Source organism: Falco naumanni, chromosome 8 (genome assembly GCF_017639655.2).
Source record: "Falco naumanni isolate bFalNau1 chromosome 8, bFalNau1.pat, whole genome shotgun sequence".
NCBI lineage: Eukaryota > Metazoa > Chordata > Aves > Falconiformes > Falconidae > Falco > Falco naumanni.
The window spans coordinates 10,736,822-10,758,647 of NC_054061.1; positions in this window are offsets into that span (position 1 = coordinate 10,736,822).

Below are 21,826 nucleotides of genomic sequence, written 5' to 3' on the forward strand. Positions count from 1 at the left end.
TTTCCCCAGAAGACTCCCAACATAGTTTCAGTGGCAAGTTCTCAGTCCATGGGTTGACCATGGTCTGGTTTCATAAATAAAATCCAAGCCTCAAAGTGTGGTATAGGTTATGAAAGGATTAAACAGGTGACACTTGTGACTGGTATGAACATCCATCATTGCACCCCAAAGAGACAGCCTAGCTGCAAAACTTGTTTCTCCTTTTATACTTCTCATTGCAGTTAAGGAGAGACGATGCGTTGATGGAGTTTTCTTTGCAGCTAGAGCAGTCTGTAATACTGGCTCTTGGCAGTAGGACTTAGTTGGGACAGACCAAGGAACCAACCAGGCAAAATCTGCTGGAGGGACAGCAGTAAGACTGTAAATTGATTTCCAGAAAGCCACCTTCCTCCTAATTTCATAGCTCAGTTTGGTCAGAAGACTGAAGCTACATAGATGTTATTGTGAGATGGGGGTTTCCAACATAGTCTGGAGGGCAGCTTGAAAATTCAAGAGAGGTTTGCTACATCCTAAAAACTTGGAGAGCTGGGAATTTTGATTTAGTAATCTAAATTAGATTACTTTACTAAAGTCATCTATTTCATGACTTTGTTTAGAAGTTTAAAGTTTCAGGTTTAAAAGCTCATTTCACTCTCAGAACCTCAATATAGGAAAGGAGGTAACTCTAGGCTAGATCCTAATACTGATAGAGATCTGTCAACATGACTGTGAGAGACATACCCTTAGACTGAAAGCTATCAAGTTTGGCAAGTGAAACTATTATGTTTTGTTATGACATTTTCAGTGAAAATATTTGGTTTCCCTTTTTGGGTTGCCTGAGATATTTTTGAACCTGAGATCTTCACATACCGCTTTCACTCTGTCTTCGATGCAAGAGGTGCTCTCAGCTGGCAGGCAGAAGATGTACTTTGGCCTCACAATGGCTGAATATGTGACTTAGGGCCAGATTTCCTTTATAGGAAATCACATTTCTGTTTCTATCAATATTCTCTGTGCCTCCTCCCACTTACCAGATCACTCGACAGAACATCTGAGTGCAGCAAGCAAACGGGATCTGAATGCAGACAGTGGAAACAGGCTGAGGATTTTCAGTCCTGCCTCTCAGGTATGTTGTTGTCACCTGGTCTGGCTGAAGACTATTATCCCAAAAGCAGGGATCTGTAAGTGCCTCTTTGCTCACAGACAAGCACAGGGGGTTCCCAGAAGCTGTGCTAGCAGGGCTGAGGCAGGGAAAAAACCAGCATGCTGTAAGGCGCAGTCCTGGCTGTGAAGGCAAGATGACCTATGTAGGTCTCTTCCCTCCTAGGATGAAATAGTGCTAGACCTCCTCCCAGATCACGCTTCATTCCATCAGCAGCCCTGCTGACTTCACTGTGACTATTCAGCCTGGCCCTAATTTCTCTGCTTCTTAATTTAGGGATGGTAAAGAGACTTAGTCAAAATATCTAAAACCCCTAGACAGTTACTACCAATTGCAACAGAAAAACTTTGCAAAAGTAGATCAAATCTGGCCCTGTTAGCCCTTGCCAGCCAATGTTTTGGCTCTGGGTATTTTTTAAGTTCCTTTCTTGTCACTCTAAATCAGATGATTCACGCTGGTAACATGTTGTATCGCTTATCCAGTAATGCAACCTAATAAAACCCTGCTTAAAACCATTTTCCTTAAAGAACCAGAAGAATTTGTTCCTTGCAGAATCAAACCTGTGTTCTTAATAAAGGCAGATTGAATAAAACAAGCCCTGTGAAGTAAAGGGACTAATTTAACAGCTCGCTGATGAAAATCTGTGGCTAGCTTCCCCCTCCCTCACCCCTTGCATGAGAACAGATGGTTTAACAGAAGTTTTGAATGCAAAGTTAATTAAAAAAAAAAAATCCATTCCTCTTACAATCCTTGGGCTAAGACTTTAAAAGTTCCCTGCTAAATCCGAATGCCAATGCTCTTATTTTGAGCTCTGTAATAAGGAAACAGACTCATTAATGTTCTGCAATTATTGAAGTAGAGTGATGGTCATGGATTAGCCCTTGAATTAGGCACGGCAGGCTCCCTTGGCAGCTAGACATCAGAATGGAATTTGAAAACCTCTGTTTTGTTCCATTTTTCTCCACTGCTCTTAATCTGGTGCTGGAAGCAGGTACAGTCACCTTGATAGCAATGCCCCCAGAGGGAAGGAGAAGACATGCAAAATGCAAGATCGTTTCCCATAACAAGAACAACAACTTACTACGTGTTAGGATTTGATTTCAATGAACCCTGAAAAAACATGCAAATTATTTCATCTTGGGCTGGGATGCATCTGGGATGGAAGATAATGGTTTGTTAATGACAGCAACCTTGTATAAGAATCAGCACAGAACGTGAGAAAACTAATATTAAATTTGTTCCTAGTATTGCTGCAAGCTCCTGCCCCCAAGACCTTCTAGTCTGAAAAGTCACTTTAAATAACAGGGAGGAGTTTGGGTTAAGTGAAAAGTCATTGCCTCAATTAGAATCACCTTGGCTTAATGCATTTAATGCTTTCACACGTCAAACATCAGAAGATCTTTAAACAATCAAGTACACCTAGAGAAGAGTTTTGGTTTACCTTTCATTTACAACCAAAGCATCTCCCAGCCCTCTTCCTGGATACTGACTCCAGAAGAAAAGTTACCCCTAAAGACGGGGAAATATTTTCTTCTGATATTTTTTTTCACCCAGCTTGCTACCCAAAACCTGATTCAGCCTAAACATCCTCAATACTAGCTCTTAAGAAAAGAGAAATTCCCAAGCCTATGAGGATGCCTTTTGATGATAACAAGAGCCCAAATTTACAGTGAATTTGAACAGAATCAGGTAATTTTGAACTTGTCAGGACCCTAGGCACAACAGGACCAAAGCTCACAGTGAAGTCACTCTTCAGTCCTTGTTGAAGTGTAACTCACAGGGGGATCTTTTTAGCTACCAGGAGGCACAGTCCTTCTGGTTACCTGATCCATTTTTGAACATATCTTCTGTAAGCTCCAGCAGCAACACTCGGAAACTGACACTGAGCATTTGTCTCACAAATTGCCTGTGTGAAACAGAAATATTCAGTCATCAATATGTAGACTATGAATAGCACACATAATTCCGGAGCTGGGGTTGTTGTTGTTGTTGTTTGGGTTTTTGAAGTCAGTCTTTGATTTTTACACCACTACTTGATCATGGATTGCAAAACCCCAGGAGCAATTAATTGCAGAGACAAACTCTTGCCCTACTACAGCCTAATTCCTTAATAACATCCTTGAATCAAAGCAATGTCTAAACATTATCGCATGCACCTGTGATTAATAGCTCCCACAATCAATTACAGATGCAAACATGCAGGAGCAGACTTGGCCCATAACGTGAATGGATGGAAGGTACCATGTATGTAACCAAGTTTTCAGTCTATTCATCACCTATTTCTATTCACTGGCATTTTATGGAGCCAAAGGTTTTACAGGTTATCCTGAACTGAGCAGACCAGTGAACAGTTTTAAAGAAACTAAACACGACCTACAGATGATAGCATAAATATTGTTAATAACATTATATGCCTCCAGCTCAGGTGTGGCTGATACTCTACCTGATGTTTTAATTGGCACGAGGGCTCATGGTAGTCATGGTTTATTGGAACCAAAGGAAGTCTTTTGACTTCTAGTCTATTTTTTTCCTTCTTCATTGCTCCTCAAGTGATTTTTTTTCTCCATACAATAGTAACTGGTAGGACTTCTGATGGACTGTGGTGGAGAACAAAGTGCTTACACAAAGAACCAATGGGCATGCAAAAGATGCAGTAGCTGGAAAGCAAAATGGAGCAAGGCAGTGTAAATCTCTTCAATACAAGCAAGGGGTAACTGGGAGCTGTCTTTTCTTTCTCTTCTTTCTTCCTCACCTGTACACTCCTCACGACGCACCTTCCACGTTGAGACCAAAACTCAGTGACTTCCCACCAAAACCACAGAACCATCAGCCAGACTCAGCAGATGACAGTGAACCTATCAACCAGCACAGGCTTACTTAAAATTTACAACAAAACCCCAACACCAGTTGAGTTTCACATTATTAATTTCTTAGGCAAAGAAGTTTCTTACAGCTCCAGTTACTGTGAAATGCCCCCTCTCCCCATCTCCCTGGCCAAACTATGAGCCAAAGCATGCAGCAGCAGGGTGTTCCTGAGGAACAAGCCTTTGCCACCCCTCTCTCCTTTCCCCCAGCCACCTTAACTTCCCAGGATCTGTTCTTGCATCATCCAGCTGTTTTCTTAAACTGCTTCATCATTCTCAGAACCGCAGATGAATGAAAAGGATTTTCCTTGCCACTAACATTGTGGGTTCATACATGCCTCTCCAATTCTGGCCCTTGCATTGCTAATCCCATTTTCTAAAAGGCAAATTATTCCCATAAATGTTAGCTGTGGGCTCTGCCCCCTCTGTGCCGGTCTCCACCGCTGCTGTCTCAGGCTGAGTTAAAATACAACCCCAATGTGATGTAGTATGTCTTCTCCGGCTCTGCACGTCCTCCAACATTCAAAACTGAGGCAAAAAAAAGTAAGATATATGCAGACACAATGTCTTCACACAGAAGAATTCATTCTTAGTAAGAAAGTCATACAGACCTGGTGGCTGCAGAAGTTCTCGAGGTTGCTCTCCAGAGAGCAGCATTAATGATTGAACAGCGTACATGAAGGGCTTTCTCCTCAGCAAGTTTTCTTTTCACTGATTCATTATTATTAAGGAAATGGGTGAATCAGCTAGGATGAAGTAGGGACTCATTGTGGACCTTCATCTTTTACCAGACACCTCCTGACAGACCCTGACTGAAACCGCAAACCTGAGGTCTTCACCTGACCTCGCACCCTTCCCCCACCAGCCCAAGGGTCGTTCAAAGCTTGGGTTCTTGTTTTGGCCCGTGATAGAAGCTACACATAACACAGGGCAGCTGTGAAATACAGATCCCAAGCCAAAGTCTGATTTATGAAAACCTCATTCAGAGCAGTCCGTACGTAATGTTTTGGGCTGGAGCCATCTTTACCCAGAATTGGCACCAAGCACCTCTTGAAGTTTCCATAAGAATTTGGTTGATTTTTTTGCTTGTTTTGGTTTTGTTTTTCTTTTGCTGACTTCCAATATTTATTATGTCTCCGCATATCCTCACTTTAATGGGAAATAAAAATGGAAATGCTGAAGTATCCTCAGAAAGGCTTTGTTTTGCTTTGATTGTTAAGGCATTTAAAGCTCAACAAGAAGCAAAAATACTGCAAACTTTACAAGAAGCTGACAAGACAAGACAAAAACCCACTTCTTCCTCAGAGGTATCCATACTATGAGTATGGTTTAACTCCTAGCAACATGAAAAATGTGGGGTTTCCAAAATGTTCTATGGTCTATGAAATGCCCAGGTTTGATTGAAGCTCTGAAGAGAAGCCCCAGAGTATGGGTTCAGGCACAGAATAAACCCACAGCTGTCACAGTCAAATCAGTATTTGCACCTCCCAGAATGTGGCATCGCTCTGCTTTGGGAAGAAGAGATGAAGAGAATGGACTCTCCACAAAAACAAAAGTGTCTGCTCTTAATTTTGTTAGGAGGTGAAAGAAGTACTGAAGAAATTGTGCAGTTTCAGTGTTTGGGGGGGCCAAGATCCTTCCTGGCTTCTATTTAGAGCCCACACAGTTTTTCTCCACTTGCATAGGGGCCATGCAGAATCCCAGTCCTCCACTGGGGAATACACAGCATGAGCGCACCTCTCTTAAAGGGCATTTATGCCATAAAGTCAGTTTTCTGCCAAGGGGTTGTGATTCACACATCCTAAAGAGACTGGGTAGTGTGCAGCCTGCTTCCAAGGCGGAGCAGGGAACCTAATTCTTCTGGTGGGACAACACTGGTCTCCATCATTGTAAAGGACAAGATTTCCAGTTGGAGTAACTTGAAAAATGTTTCCATTCCCTCATCACCGTATTCCCAGACATGTTATGTGAGCTCTGAGAATGCTGATGCTCTTTCTTGGCCTATCCAAAGAATTTGACCAGTTTGCACCAAAACCCCTGTCTGGCAGCTGAGCATCTCCATTCAGAGAAATACGGGTGGAGTATCCATGAATCTGAAAATGGGACGGAAAACAAAAATGACTGCAGAATTCTGCTTGTGTGAATTAGCTCTTGCAGTTTTAACATGCTGCCTTATATAGACAAGACCGTGACATTTGAAAAAACAGTAATAAGTTCTGGCTTTCTGTGCATACGTGCATGCAAGCTTAAAGCTCCACTACAATGCACTTTAGTGTTTGGCCTCTACTTTAACCCTTCCTAGAGAGTTAGTAATTTTGCTATAGCACATGGACTGTACAACAGCATCAGTACAAAAAGCGTTGTCTCCTCCTAAAGAAAGCTCGTGTTGTAAACAATGATCAAAAGGAACCAGGAAGCAAGAGGAGCTGTATTGAAAATGTTTGCAATGCTCTTTGGCGCATTCACTTCGTTAAGCCCCTAGTGTTTTGCTGTCGTGGCTGGCCTGTAATTTTCAGACACTTTTGGAAATGATGATGAATCATAACATTTTCTAGATCTCAGAGGAAAAAAAAAAAAAAAAAAAACAGTAAAAGCCTACAGTAGCATTTCCTGGTTAAATATATGTTTGCGGCACAACATGAAGTGCTGGGTTTAATGAACAGCTGCAATTTACTTATCTTTTGAATGGATCACTTTAAATGTATGTTGGAAAGTACCTTTCACCAAACTGCCCATTAGAAGTGAACTACAAAGTAAATGGATTGTATATGGGAAGCATTTCTTATCTCTGGGAGTGCAATACATGGCCTGCAGAGGCCTTTTTTTTTAAAAAAAAAAAAAAAAGTAGAGGCTATTTAATGATACCTTTTAAAACTCTGATAAAATTAGCATGTTTTATTTTCTCCCTGCTACAAGAAGATTGACTAACACTTTAAACAATGGTTATCTGATGGGTACAGGCACAGATGTACAAATTAGATGCTTAAAATAATAGGTGAGATTCCAAAGCAAGTATCTCATCCTGCTCCACACTTTTACTGTAAGAAAATCAATGCTACATGTTGTGGGACAACTGGAGAAGAGTGTGTTTGCTTATAATCGGCAAACTAGATTAAACTCTGGGACTTTCAAGGGAATACAGTGAGTATTTGAAGATCTGGTGGCTTGCCTTTTCTTTTGGGGAGAGGAATGGCAGGGTCTGGATCGTATTTATTAAGGTTTGCTCTTGCTGAGCACAGCACAGGCAGTCAGTATTTAGTTAGAAGCGGATTATGGCAGTCCATTTTTTATTGGTAGTTTGCCATCATGAAATATTCTAATGTGCTGTTTCCCTTTCAGCTCACTACAGTCATGGCTCTAATGTCGTTAGTGGTAACTGTTGAGGGGGCTGAACTACCTTTGGAGATTGCGAAGGTCACCTCCATATCCACCGCTCAGGGAGCCCACAGTTCCCACACAGTTGGAAGTTGGTTTGATGTAAGGCATGGCTCAGGAGGAGATTTGTGGTCAGTAGTCTGAAACAGTAAATGCCTGGCCAACAGAGTCTGTAAAAATAATCACTGGGATTTTACTGGGCAGTTCTGAGTTCCCATCTCAGAACTGTCTGCTCACACGCATTTCTCCCAAGGTCTTTTCTGAATGCAGTAAGGTTGTTATCAAAGCTCCTGGATAGCTGTCATCACACCACAAAGTGAAGCAAAACAGTTTTTTTCCTGTGCTTTATGTCTTTAATTCGAACTATTAATTTCAGGCTTCCTGACCGCCCCAAATGGAGGTGTATGCATTCAGCTCTGTAGCCAGAACAAACAAAATAAAGAAAAGGAAATATTCTGCTTTACTCAATTACTTCTACAAAGCTGTTAGGGCTGCCACCATTAAAAGATCACACTCAGGCATTAGCCTGGCATTGTCTTTGTGATGGCACCAGAAGCAGACACATGCGTCAGACAAGAACATCCTTTCCTCACCACACATTCTTTTAAAGCAATAGCTATTATCTCAGTGACTCACGGACAGTTAAACTGCCATCACCACCTCAAGGAACAGAGCAACAATATCTGTTGTTAGGCTTGGCAGGATCCATTAAGCTCCAAGTGATGTGTCCTATTTAGTGATGACAGCCAAGTTCAATTAAATTCCATTTGACATCTCTTTGGATGCTTCTCCAAACTTTATATGACCCTCTTGGCACTGTAAATCTCACAGAAGTGGTTTTCTTCATGAAATTTTTATTATAATTTTAGTTCTGGATGGAGCTGGATGTGAGAGTGAGCACAACCTTCCACTTCATGCACCAGCACTCCTACTTCTAGAAGCTTTAAAGCAAGCAAGAAGAGGAAAACCACTGGACAATTTTGAGAAGAGGCAGAAAAACATGAGTTTTCTCCACATTTTGGGCAAAAGATCAGCTAGGGGGCAAAGGGAATGGTTGTCTTATTTTATCTGAGCTGACTTCTCATCTGCTACTTGAGCCTCTAGTTTTTCTCCTCACTAGGAAACAGCTTGGCTATGGCCATTGCCTGACTGGTGAAGTCAGGGTCAATTTTTTCCATCTGGACTGCATTAAGCGTCTTCCATTTGCTCATCTCCCTCCCCCTCCCTGCTTCTCTCCTGCCTCCCTTCTAATGCTGATGTGCTGCCAGGCATGTTCCGCTTCACCCACAGCCAAAAGGCAGCTCCAGTAGGATCTCATTAATTCACACTAATGATGGGGAATTTGGCAAATTAGTGAACTGACTTGATTCTGCCATTATTAATAGCTTTGCCATTGACTTCAGGCAGAACCACATTGAGTCTCTGAATTGATAGCTCTCCTCAGACACCAGAAAGAGATTATGTTTTATGAAATAGACTGATTTTTGTTTGGATTATTAGAATTTAGTGTTGTGCTGGTACGTACTACAGCAAGAGCAATGAACTCTAATTAAGGTAATAGCTCACAACAGCTTTTCAGCTACTAAAACTCTGTAGAAAAGAAGTTAAAGCAAACAGATGAGATTTTCTTCCCAGTTAGTAGAGTGCAGGAACTCGCACAGTGAGAGTCACTGTATGTCTGTTTGGCCATCAGAAAGTTTGGCCCAGCAAGGATTTAGCTGATGGGACTCTGCCAGAGATTTCTGTGTCACTGGGGTGAATTCCTTATTCTTTTTGTGCCTGAGCTGCCTTCTGGAAAAAGAAGATATTATTTCCTTTCTGCTGCACTTATCTATGTCACTTGGCTGATCATATCTTAAAATCTAGTCCAAAAGAACTCTGTTTGGTGTATGAGGATGCTCTCCAAGCAATAACAAAGAGAAATCAGTGATCCACTAGTCATTTCTATCATTTCTTCTCCGCTGTTACAAGTTATGTCTGAGTTTCTCAGTCCAACCATAAAACACGGTGACACACATCAGTCCAGGGAATATCTAATGTGACTATGCCAATGTGAACTTAGCAGCCCCTAGTGACTCTTATGGTCTCGTGATATGACAAAAAAGCAAGCTCAGAAGAGCCAGTTGAAGAACTGCAAGGGTGAAAATTACTTTGCATTTCTCAAGGTTAATGTATTTTAATTTACAAAGAGCAAAGCAAATATATATATACAGGCCTATTCTCTTAAAAGCACCAAAGTAGACAACTAGATTCCCCCTTTGGTGCTTTCCTCCCTAGAGGTAATGCATAATCAACTTTTGGTCTTCTCAACAGTATAAGCTAATAAGCCAGACCATGAACTGGAGCAGCTGAAGCACAGACACGTTGCCTTCTGCCAACTCTTGGTTGCGGGGCGAGGCAGACAGCTGGAGGCAGTAACGTCTTCAATCACCTCCATCGTGCAGAGCCGGGGTGCTATCAGGGCAGAAATGAGGGTAGGGTGAGGCTAAGACTACAGTGAAAATAAACCCGATGTTTCTGCCTCTCTCCAGTGATGAACGCTATCCACCTTGTTGTTATTCCAGCCACACTAGATGGGAAAGAACCTCCTGGTCCCTCAGACAGACTACCAATAAGAAATATCCCACAAGCTTAGAGCAATACAAGAGCCTTATTCCTCCTGACTTTATTCCAGGAGCAGCAAAGAGGCAGGGACCAGGACTTGCCTTCCTAGAGATCAGAAAGCTAACTCCCAGATTCCAGAGGTGAATTACATCCCTTAAGGACAGTGGATTGGGATTTCTGAGCAGATGGGTTTTCCCTCTATGGCAGCATCCCATGTTGTAGTGCTCTTCTTTATGTTCTGGCTGTTCTGGACAGAAAAATGCTTGCTGGGGAGTAGCCTTATAGACAGTTTCTTGTCACCTACAACACACACAATCTTTCCGTCAAAGAGCATACTACATAAAACGAGCACCATGCAGATATCACACTCTCACTGTTCCCTGTTTAAGATCAAGACCAGAAGGAGGATGGGCCTCCATCATGTGTGAACACATGTGAAGTCCAAGTTAGAGCATAACAATACCGATTCTAATACGTTCAGGATTTTTGCTTTGCGTGGCTTGGAGGACAGAAATCAAGTATTGAATAAATAGACTACTTCAGATATTTAGGGGGATTTTTGTGTTTTAAATTCTTTGATGATTCCACTTTGTGCTGTGTGATTTGATCCCTGGCCTTGCTCCACCTTCACAAACTGGTTCCCACTCCAATTTGTGTACGTCCTAGTGAGGCCAGCCCTTGGCTGGCTCCATGTGGCATTTCCGCCTATCCCTTCCCATGCATTGCTCTGCATTTGTAATGCTTTTAGGTTATTCCAGTCTTGCATACAACAGACTTTCATGGAATTCCCTGTTTTCATTCCTTCTTCTTCCCTTCCCCCCTCACCTCAAAGAGCAAAAAGTCTTAGAAGAAGGGAAATGGTCAGATCTGAGAAAAAACGGAAATCTGCCAGAAGGGATTAGCTGGAGTATGCGTAGGCAGCTGTGTGCTCTGGAAGGAATCTGGTCATATTTGTTTGCCTTGTTCTATTTTTCCTAAGCTTTCCTTTAGTTTATCCCCAATTTGGCTGTGTCTGATGCTGAAGTCAGATGCCATTCAATGAGATTCTTCAAATCTGCAATGCCTATGGATGGCAAAATGCTTGTTAGCTTGACTGCCTTCGTTAGGCTTCAGAGTTAATAATCCAATGACATAGAGTAAAATAACTCTCTCTCCCCAGGGAACTGCAAGACCTGGCTTTTCTACAGGCTCAGCAAATCTCTTGCACCTTGTTCACATTATATTAATTTTCAGAACTGTTAGCACTGGGAGTATTTTCAATGACAACAAAAACATTTGTGCTTTTATTTCTGTAAATGACAGCTCAAATTCTGAGACAGCCATGAGCTGGCAACCTGGCTAGCTGAGCTGTTCCAATCTGGCCCAGTTTGACTTGGCATCAGCAAGGAGGAAATGTCTCATTCTGCACTCAGCTTGCCAGAGAAGGTCTCATTGCTTTTGTAGCAGCATAGAATGACTGGCTGCTGCCCTTTGCTGTGGAGTTACGAATTGTATTCTATCTGGACTTGAAGTCAAGTGTCTTCTATGAATGGGTCTATTTGCCCATCTATAGTACCACCCAACTTGCTGCTGGCATCATCTACCTAAACCTGGAAGCATGGCAGCACACACCAACCACAAAAGCAAGCACCCACCAAGTAGCAGCCAGCTGAGTATTCATTGTATCAAACATGAATTCATAGAACTGCTTTTCAGGCTAGACTGAGAGTACAAGCAGCAAAGATTCCTTCTTTACAGGCAAAGGTATCAGCCTGAGTTTCATAGTCTAAATAAAACTGTTTGTTCCTAGATCTATTTCACTAGTTAAAGAAAAAAAAAATTGTCAAGAGCCTGCTTAAGGGCTCATCAAAGCAGCTGGGAGAATTTTCACTCCTTCTCTTGTCCTTGCTACTTGACAGGATTTGGATCAACCTGTTAAAAAGGCGATGTGGCTTTCCACATGGCTCTGAAAGAGAGAACACAGACAACAATGAGGGCAAAGCCTCTGTTGTACAAACTTATGGACCACTCATCTCCTGACCTCCTGGGCCACCACTGAGCTTCAGGCTTCCTCCAACGCAGCCCAGGGAGGCATTTGTGCAGTTTGCTGCCCTGGATGATGCTGTTAACCACAGAATGGGAACTGTCCCAGAAGACTCTGCCAGTGCCTAGATCTGCCCTTTGATGTTCTGCAGCTCTCCAAGTCAATGGGCAGTTTGGTCCAGAAAGTGGCAAAGACGGATGAATACAACCAGTAAGTATTTCCTCAAGCAGCAAAATGAAGCCTACTTTTCAGTAGTTGTACCTCATCGCTACTGTCTCTAGTAGCCAAGGTAGAAGCTACTGGGGTATTTGTAATGTTGTGCTCACTCCCATTTAGCTTTTCTGATGTTTTTTAAGTGTTGAGCTCTGGTTACAGCCTTAGTGGCGATTTAACAGGATCTGTCTCTCTGCTATCCAGCAGTCTATTTTTGCGAAAATCACAGCAACCTGATTATTTCTGAGACCTCTGCCCCCTTGTCAATTTTGATTGGAGTTGGCCCAGGAGTTCAAAAGGCTGTAAGAGTTTGATCATATAATCCTGGCTTCCTTAGGAAACCAAGCTAAGGAACAAACAAACAGAAGTCCTTACAGGAATACTCCCTTGACAGCTGAGGGTTTTTTTTAATCAACACCTTGACTTCTATGAAGGTTTTTACCTTCACTTCCCACAAAGATTGTCTTACAGATCAGCCACCGAATGTGCAGAAGTGGCTCTGGAATGGCACTGTTACAAGCAGGTTTGCAACAGGTTTGTATCCCAGTGGGAGCCATGGGAAACCCACATGGGATCCAGGTGTCCTGCCAGCACCACCCCCATACACCTAGCGCAGAAGATGTTAGCAGACATGTTTAACAAGCAAAGCTCAGAGTTGAGCTGTTCAGTGGATGGCACATGCAGAGGGAGAAGAGTTCCCCAGATGGACAAGGCCCTCTGACCCGTCCACCCAGCTCATACCTTGCCCAGAACTGCTGGCCTGAGTGGTGCAGGGGTACCAGCTCCATCCCAAGAGCCTGGGACTAGGGATAAGAAGCGACACCCAGCCGTGGTCTCAGCTGGTTTCCTGGCCAGCTTGGTGGGGTTGCTTGCCCCAGGGGGTGCAGGGAGCTCTCTCAGTCACTGAGGGCCCCCAATTCAGGCTCTGGAGCAGAGCTGAGCAAAAATCTCTGCAAATCGTGAGCTTTGAGACATCCACCTCGGTGCAGTGTGACTGCAGTGCTGGAGCGCCTCGCTTGGATTCCTCCGGGTTAGGCAAGCTTCTCCTCCCGCCGCTTTCTTTTCTCGTTGTTCTTTCCATGAGCACTGACAGCAGATCTGCTGAAGGGGCACTTTTACAACCTAATCCCAATAAAAGACAGCAGCTGCTGGTGCAGAAACCCTGGGCAAGAGCATGCCTGGATGGCCCAAAGTAATGTGTTTTGGTATTAATTACAAACCCTTTTTGTATCTGCCACTTTCAAAGCGGTTCTTAACAAAAAATAATAATAATGGAATGGCAAATATGCCAAAAGCGATTATTTATGCACGCTCAGCGTTATTTGATCTCGGTCAGTTACTACTATGTCCCAAAGAAGAGGCTGGAAAAGCAAAACTTTCCCCTCTCCAACTCCCCCCCCCCCCCCCCCCCTTTTTTTTTTTAAGGAGATAGGGACTAACATTTTCACGTTGTCAGAAGATGATGCCGCCTCGCTCCGCTGGCCAGGGCGTTTACACAGAAAACGCTTTTGAGGGGTGAGCGGCCGCATGGGGAAGGGGGGAACGGGGGCAGCAGAGACCCCGGCACCACACCGGGCTATAGATAAAATAAAAAAGTGATGGGGATGGGCCCTCCGAAGGCAGAGCCTGCATCTCTCCTTTCCCCAGGCAAAGGGAACAAGATCTCTCTTCTTTATATTTCTTTTCCTTGCTCTTACTTTTTATTAGTAGTAGTTTTAAACATAGCTTTTCCCACTGTAAGAGGTGTACGTTTAATTACAAAAGGGCCTTTTTCTGTTGTAATCTGTTTCCAGTTCAATTCCTTTGCTGGATAAATCCCTTAAACGTGTTGTCATTCCTTATTTATTGATTGCAGGTATTTGGGGTTTAATTGAGCAAGTCGGTCGTGGCCCAGGGCAGGAGTGGCGCTACATGAGCAATTAAATCTGATTAGCCCGAGCCCTTTAAGCCCCAGCTGGGTGATTGATAACCGAGACCAACATTCTTCAATTGACTCGCTACATCAAAAAGGAGAAAGGCTTAGAGGAGAAACGCATGGGTCCAACATGAAAAATAGCAAAGGAGCCGAGCAGATTAGATTTGCAAAGGAGCTGAGCTAACGGCGAAGGGAGCAGGGAAAACAGTCCTGGTCAGCCCATAAAATAAATCCGTAAGTGTCTCCTCCTTTAAAACTCAGCCAAGGCTGCCTTTTTTTTTTTTTTTTTTTCCCTCCCTTCTTCTTTAAGAGGCTAAAGTGACCCGAACTGGAGCGAAAACGGGTAAAGGCAGCGGAGCTCGGATTTTAACACTCCTCAGCCCTCGGAGCTGAGCTCCATCCATAAAGCTGTCGTCTGTTTGTCCGCTCCGTCATTACACTTTTTGCCCGGTAGTTTAAGAAAATAAACTAGGAGGGAGAACAGGAGTGAGTAACCCCCATTTATCAAGCTGATGGATGTCCCGGGTCTCCCTTTGGCGGGGGGGACAGGGCTCCGACGCGGGGAGAGGGATGTCCCTGCCCCCGCAGCGTGTCCCTGCCCCTGCTCCCCGGGGGAGGCGGCACCCGCCGGCAGCCTGGGGGACACGGATGCTCCGAGGTTCAAGTCACCGCCCTGGGAGAGGTCGCAGCGCTGCTCCTCCCGGCCGCTGCGCTGGCTGGTGCTGCGCGAAGGGCTACCGAGTCAGCCCTGCCACGCTCTCGGGAGCCGCTCTGGGGAAGCACCCCCGGCAGCCTGGCTTTCTGCTCGACACTGGGAAAGGGGGGGGGGGGGGGGGCTGGTGCAGGCAGCTCCCTGGTCGGCCGAGCCCCCGCCGTGCCAGACCGCAGGGATCCCGCCTGACGCGCGGGGGCAGCGCGCCGGCACCGCCCGCCTCATCCCGCATCACAGCGGAGGCGGCTCGACGGGAGAAATCAAAGCCGGGGGGGCGGGGGGCGGCACGGAGCCCACGGGGCAGCGCCCCGGGCCGGGCAGGACGCGGGCTGCCACCCGCCGGGGCGGCGGGGCCGGGGCGGCGGGGCCGGGGCGGCGGGGCCGGGGCGGCGGGGGCCGGGGCGGCGGGGCCGGGGCGGCGGGGCCGGGGCGGCGGGGCCGGGGCGGCGGGGCCGGGGCGGCGGGGCCGGGGCGGCGGGGCCGGGGCGGCGGGGCCGGGGCTCCCCTCCTTCTCCCTCGGATCAAACCAGCTTGAAAGCAGCAGAAATCACTGGGAGGGGAGGAGGACGTCAGCAGGAGCTGGACTTCTAAAAACCGTTCCGCCCCATAGGCTTTAATATTAAAAACCCCCTAGGAGTCTCAGACACTGTATTAATTAGTGCAACCACCCATGAAAAGTTGGGTTTGGAACAGCATTCTTTGCCCTGTGTGAAACAGCAACCCTAATAAACAATTGTTAACTTGGCCTATTGCCTCTGGTAAATTACACAGCATTAAAAAATAATGCTTTTCATATTAGGCAGTAATTAAAGGTTGGGACAGCTTTAAAACAAGAGGGGGAGGGGGGGAATCAAAGAAAATATAAAAATGTTCTTTCAAGAGTTATGGGAGGCTAATAAAGTATGTCTGTTATAGTGCACCACTTTGCCCCCAGCTACAGCCAAACTGGAGCCACTGCAATTGCCTCTCAATAAGATAATGATATTCCTTTCTCTGCTATTAAAAGGCTCCCAGTGCAAACTTAAAATGATTTATTTAATTTAAGAAATTATGAGGTGTAACTTCAAAGCGTAAGCCGTTAGTAATGGAAAACACCAGGTTGTTTAAAATTATAATAATAATTGTTTGGAATACAGTGACATCAAAGTGCTTTCATCACCAAATAAAATATAGCACAGACCCCCAAATCCAGTGGAGTTTATTGAGTAGACATTTTTTGGTGTGTTTTTATTATTTCCTTATCAAGAGACGTTATTTTAGCAGCTCCTTTTCTCAGCTTTGATGTTTTGACAGTCTTAAATTAATTTTATTGCATTTTTTTGGCTCGGAGATGGGAGATTATTCTGAGTGCTTATTTTTCATTATGACTTTTTTGTTTTCAAGAACCGGTTTGTTATTTAACACAGCACCTTGATAAGCGCAGTTGAAATGAATTGGCCATTACAGGTCATTAAAAAGCAAAGAATTCTGTTTTCAAGCAATCCATTACACGTCTGGGAAAATATTCCTACTTAAAACAAACTTCGAGTCGAACGCCGGCATAATCAGTTTAATAAAACGGGTAGCGCATACTTTTAAGGAACATGTTTTTTTCTTTACGAGATTCTTGCTTATTCAAAACACAGCAATCTAAGAAATACATATACAGAACATTTTGCCAAAACCGACTTGCCTTTACAGTAAGAATATCACAGAATGTTTTTAATTTCCTTGAACAGTGTTATAAAACATTAACCGTACATACATCGCTTGAGACATTTTCCTTCCCAAGCAAAGCAGAATTATTCCAATCCCCTTAGAAAAAAAAAAAAAAAAAAAAGAAAGAAAAAAAAAAAAAGAAATGGTAGCATTTCAAAATATACTGCAGTTGCAGCTTTATAGACCGGTATTTCCACTAAAACAGCAGGGACAGAATTGCTCTGGTGTTAAAAGACTGAAATATAATGGATGGAAAGATTTTTATTCCTTTAGTGCAACTAGTTGGGAACTGCTGGTAGCACCCGCCAAATGCCTCATGGATTACGGTGGGAAACACACATCGAGGGACTAAGGAAATCAAACCCAAACCAAAACAAAAAAGCTCAACAACAAAAAAAGACCCCAAAGTCACCCCCACACACACCACCACCCCCGCTCTGGAGCCCGGCACCTAAACGGAGCGCGACCCGTCAGCGGTTCGTTCCCGGGTTTCCCACCGCGGGGATGAGCTCGGCAGTTGCCCCGAGATCCCGAAAGCTTTTCGCTGGAAAAATATACCCCTTTGCTCTGGAATGAAAAAAAAAAAAAAAAAAAAAGGGAATAACCGCTTTGGGTTTGTTTTGCGAGAGAGACTTCCTGGGCAAAGAATGTGGGTGCTGCCGAAAGGGGGTTAACGTCGGGAAATGACCCCCCGGAAAAGGCTTTTTAAATCTCCGTGGTGGCTATTGACTGCAGGCTCGGGAGAAACGCGGACCGCTGGGGAGTGTTGGATTTGGGGTGTTTGTGGAGATTATTTTTTTTGTTTGGTCCTGTTTAATAATTTTTTTTTTATTTCTTTATTGTTTTACTGAAGAGATACACGTTAGCCTGCGGAGATACCAAACCGGGGATAAACGGGGGTGGGGGGGAATAAACTCTGGAGAAAGCAAAACGGTGACTTCCCCGCCGGAGCATCCCCGGGGGCGGTGGGAGCTGGGTGCCCCGCAGCTGCTCCGCGGGCTCTGGCCACCCCCTGGGGGACCAGCGCGGGGCGTGGAGCCTCCTTCCGCAGCTGCGGGGCGGCACGGGGGAGCGGGGAGGTGGGGGGGTCCTGCCTTCCGTGGGGCCCACTCCTCCTGCCGCGAGTGTCCAGCGCTCACCCCCAAAAATCCTGCAAAGCCCCGCGTGTGCGCAAATCGGGCACTCGGACGCCTATGGCACTCGCGCGGCGAGGCGCGGGCGCTATATGGCAATGTACAGCTCACCACTATGGAGACACGTGTGCGCGCGCACACGCGCGTACCCGTGCGGTGTATGAGTGCGTGTAAATCCGCGGTGCGGCGATGCCCGCGCCATGGAGACCGCACAGGGGCGCGGAGCGGGGGATGCTGCTGCAGGACCCCGCTTGCCCCCCGGACCTGCTCGGCATGGAGGTCAGCTGCGCCCCCCGGAACCCCCTCCCCGCGCTGGCATCCGCGGAGCAGGTGTTCGCTCCTGAGCCGAGCCCCCGCTGCCCGGAGCCGGTGCCCAGCCGGGAGAGGCTCCATCCCTGACGGTAGGGCCGGCGAGGGGCCGGGGTCCCCCCGGGTCGCCGCTGCCGCCCCGTCGCGCTGGGTGCCCGCAGCCCCCGGCCGCGCAGCGAGGCTCCCGGCCGAGATCAAACCCGGCGCCCTCGGGCACGCCGCAGCCAGCGCGTTTTCCTCCTTCCCCATAAAATGCAGGAATTCCGGGCTTTGACAAGGCAACGTGACAACATGAAATGTAGGCTCCGAGCGCCCGTGGCTTTAGGTAATGAACGCTTGGCCGTAGAGACTCAGAAAGCCCATTCCTAACTGTTTATGTCAACAAATCCATCCCTCGGGAATTAAGGTCCCGGGAGAGCTGCGCTGTGCCCGGCTGGCCTGAGCCGCCGTTCAGCAAGTCGGGACTTTAAGGATCGGGATAATTTATCGCGCTGTTTTTAATGTTTATTATTTATTACTCTAATTATTTTTCACTTTCTATTGGGAATTTAAAATATATAGATGTACCTGGAACAGATGCCAACTCCTTTCAGTCTCACTCAACTTCTAATCATCGCATCTGCTTTGTGTCAGAAAATACTTTGGGAACAATTTAACTTTGCATTAAAATAACTAATTAAAGCCACACCTCCACAGCCTCTTGCGAAAGTGGAGGAGGAATTTCAGTAAGTGCATCGCTTTTAATGATAGCATTCTGATTTCCCTGCCTCGCTGTAATTTATTCAGTTACAGATCTGCCTGCGGGGCAGCTCCCATTAGGCCGATGATGAAGTCTCATGAGTAAAGCTTGACACCTCCCTCCTAATAAAATATAATACTCAATTAACTCGGCCTTTCTGAAGGCCTTAATTGGAACAAGTTAATAATGGGCGCAGGGTGAATTGTCATGCCATCCGCAAGCTCGGGGAAGGTGTCACGGATCCGTCCTGCCTTTCCCATGCAGCAGAGGTTGTAACCGAGATTTGGAAGCTTTTCCTTCAACACCCTTGTGTTCTGCAATAAATCTGTATCCATTTAAGGATCTATCATAACACACACAAAGCTCCTGCGCTCAAAGAATATCCAGCGAAAAGATTTAGCTGTAATCCCTGACACAGCTGATTTATACCGAAGGTTAAAAAACACCGCTGGTTTATTTATAACCGGCCCGGCCCAGCTAGGAGAGCACTCGGGACAGCCGGGCGGGGAGGGAGAGGGGCGAGGGGGCTTTACCCTGCCCGGGACTCAGGGGGAGAACACTTCAGAAAGAGGGAGCCCGAGAAAGAAGCGGTTGTCTCCGGTTTTTATGCGGCAGTAAATGCTAATTTGAAAAGTCTGCACGGAGATTATGTTCCCCCAGCTTTGTTCCCTGCAGTTGCCAAGCGGGAAGGTTAACAGCGTTCGGGAGCGTTTCGGAGTCGGGAGCGGGGCGAGCGGGGCGGGATCCGCGATGCCCGCAGCTCCCCGAGCCGCTGCCCCCGCCCGCAGCCGCTCCCTCGCAGCCCCGCGGCTTTCACCCCCCGGCCCGTTCCCTCTCGCACGGCAGAGGCCGGATCCGGCGTGGTGCTGAGGGCCGCCGGCGCGGGGGGCGGGCGGGCTGTGCCCGCCGGGAAGCGCTGCCCCGGTACCGGTGCGGGGCGAGCTGCGGGGCGAGCGCTGGATCCGGGGCGAGCTCTCCTCTGCCCAGCCCGGTTAAATCGCCCGGTGCTTTCGACAGAGGCGAATTCCCCCTTTTCTCCATCTGGGATCCCGAAGGTCACTCCTGACCCGCACGAGCCTCCTGCAACAAAAACGTACATTGTGCCCGCACGGCGCCTGGGCATGAGGCGGTACATACCCCTGCCCCCCGGGTGCCCCTCGTACCTGAGCACCCCCTTTCCCTCCTCGCCAAAAGGGCCCGGGGCGAGTGGTCCAGCCCCTGCTCCCCAGGGGAGCATCCCTTGAGGCAGGCTGCCCCCGAAAACCCTGGGGCAGCGCCGGCGGCAACCGGGACCCCCGGAATGCGGCTGCACTGGGGGACAGCAGGGTCCCTGACAGGTCTTACCTGTACAAAATTACCCCCCACTATGCGGGGGTCGAGACTAGTCTCCCACCAAAGCATGGATTTGAGGTCAATGGGAAGGCGAGTTGAAGGGAGAGTCCCGAGCAAAAAAAAGCACACGGGCTAAGAAAAGTGATGGAAACATCACCGGAGTATGATGTTGTAAAGAACAGAGGCGCCTAAAAGCGGTTGTTAAAAACAAGGAAACCTCATAAAAGGTTTGGCTTTCGACTTTGAATTGTTGACTTGCAATTCACCTTCATGTGCTGCAAATTTGGCTTTAATTCAGATTCAGAAAAGGGAAGTAATCATAAAGGCAACCCAAACATTCCTTTGAACTTGACCCAGCCTTGCAAAACACACACGGAGAGAAGTTACCTTTTAAAGAACTCCAAACACTCAAGAGACCCACACGCGATTAAACATGTTTTTTCTTTTTTAATTTAATTCGAAATAAAAGATAAGAAATAATAAATCTTCAATAAAATATATAAAATTGTACAAGGCATCCCTTTCAAAGGGACTTTCCTATAATGGAAGATTGGGGGTAAGGGGAAAGGAGAGGGAAAGTTCATCTATAGTGGGTCCCAGGCAGCAACAGTGCCTGGGTCAAAACAAACCAAAACCAGCAAAACCTCGTGGCTTTTTTTTTTTTTCTCGTTTTTCTGCTTTTTTGTTTGTTTCTTTCTTCCACAACAACATGCTAAGAAAGTAAATCCAGGAGAAGCTCTGCCTTCAGTGCTCCACAGCCTTCGGACTAACTTTCTCACAAAGTTTAGCAAGAGTAATACACATAATACAATAGTTACAAGGAGAAGCCTGGAGAAGATACTGCCAGCGCTCGGGGAGCTCCCACGGGGACAGACAGGTTACGCAGTCTCTTGGCACCCCACCGTCCTACTAGTAGGGTTGTTTGTGATACCTGGATCTCTCTTAAGAAGGGCTTGAAGCATGAGTCACTTACATTGGCATCCTTAGCAAGGGAAGAAGAGGAAGACTCGGGGGGTTCTTCTATTTAACCGAGACTGTTGCAAATAGTAATAAAAAAAAAAAAAAAACAAAAAAACCCAGATATGTCCCAGAAATGTTCAATAATCCTTTGCTCACCACCACTGTGGAAACAACCCACATTTTCTTTCCCCAGAAAGCTTCCTTCCCTCTTTTCTCATTTTCAACGAACATTGCAGAGCCAAGACTACCTGGCTGTAGCCAAAAATTTCTAAGCATGCCAATAAGAAGAGATAACGACCAGCCTGCCTAATAACCCTCCCTTGCATGTTACCTCCCCTCACAGTGCTTTACAAATGCTGAAGCTATTTATACAGATAAAGGCATTACAGGAGCCTACGGTGGAGAAAACCACGCTCTACATTTAGGAGCCCCACTGTTCATCTCCTTGCAAACATCTGTCGAGGTTCGGACTGCAAAAATATTCCCTACCCCCAGAAATGCAGGAACTTGCTGGCTCTGAACTTCACTCAGACTCTACTGGGTCTAGTTTCTATTTACACGGTGTCTCTAGCTAAGGGCTCTGCTTTCTTTAAAAAAAAAAACAAAAACAAAACAACAAAGAACAAACAACAAAACCTTGATTACACCTTTTTATTTCCCTCCCCCCTGCCCCCAAATTAACTGATGGAAACAAGAGTGTGGGTTTAGGGCATGCACCCCTCTTACTTTAAACATGTGTTGGGCCCCATCAGGAAGGCATCAGGAAATCTCTGCCTTCTTAAGATGAGATTGCTTTTTCACCTGTTCT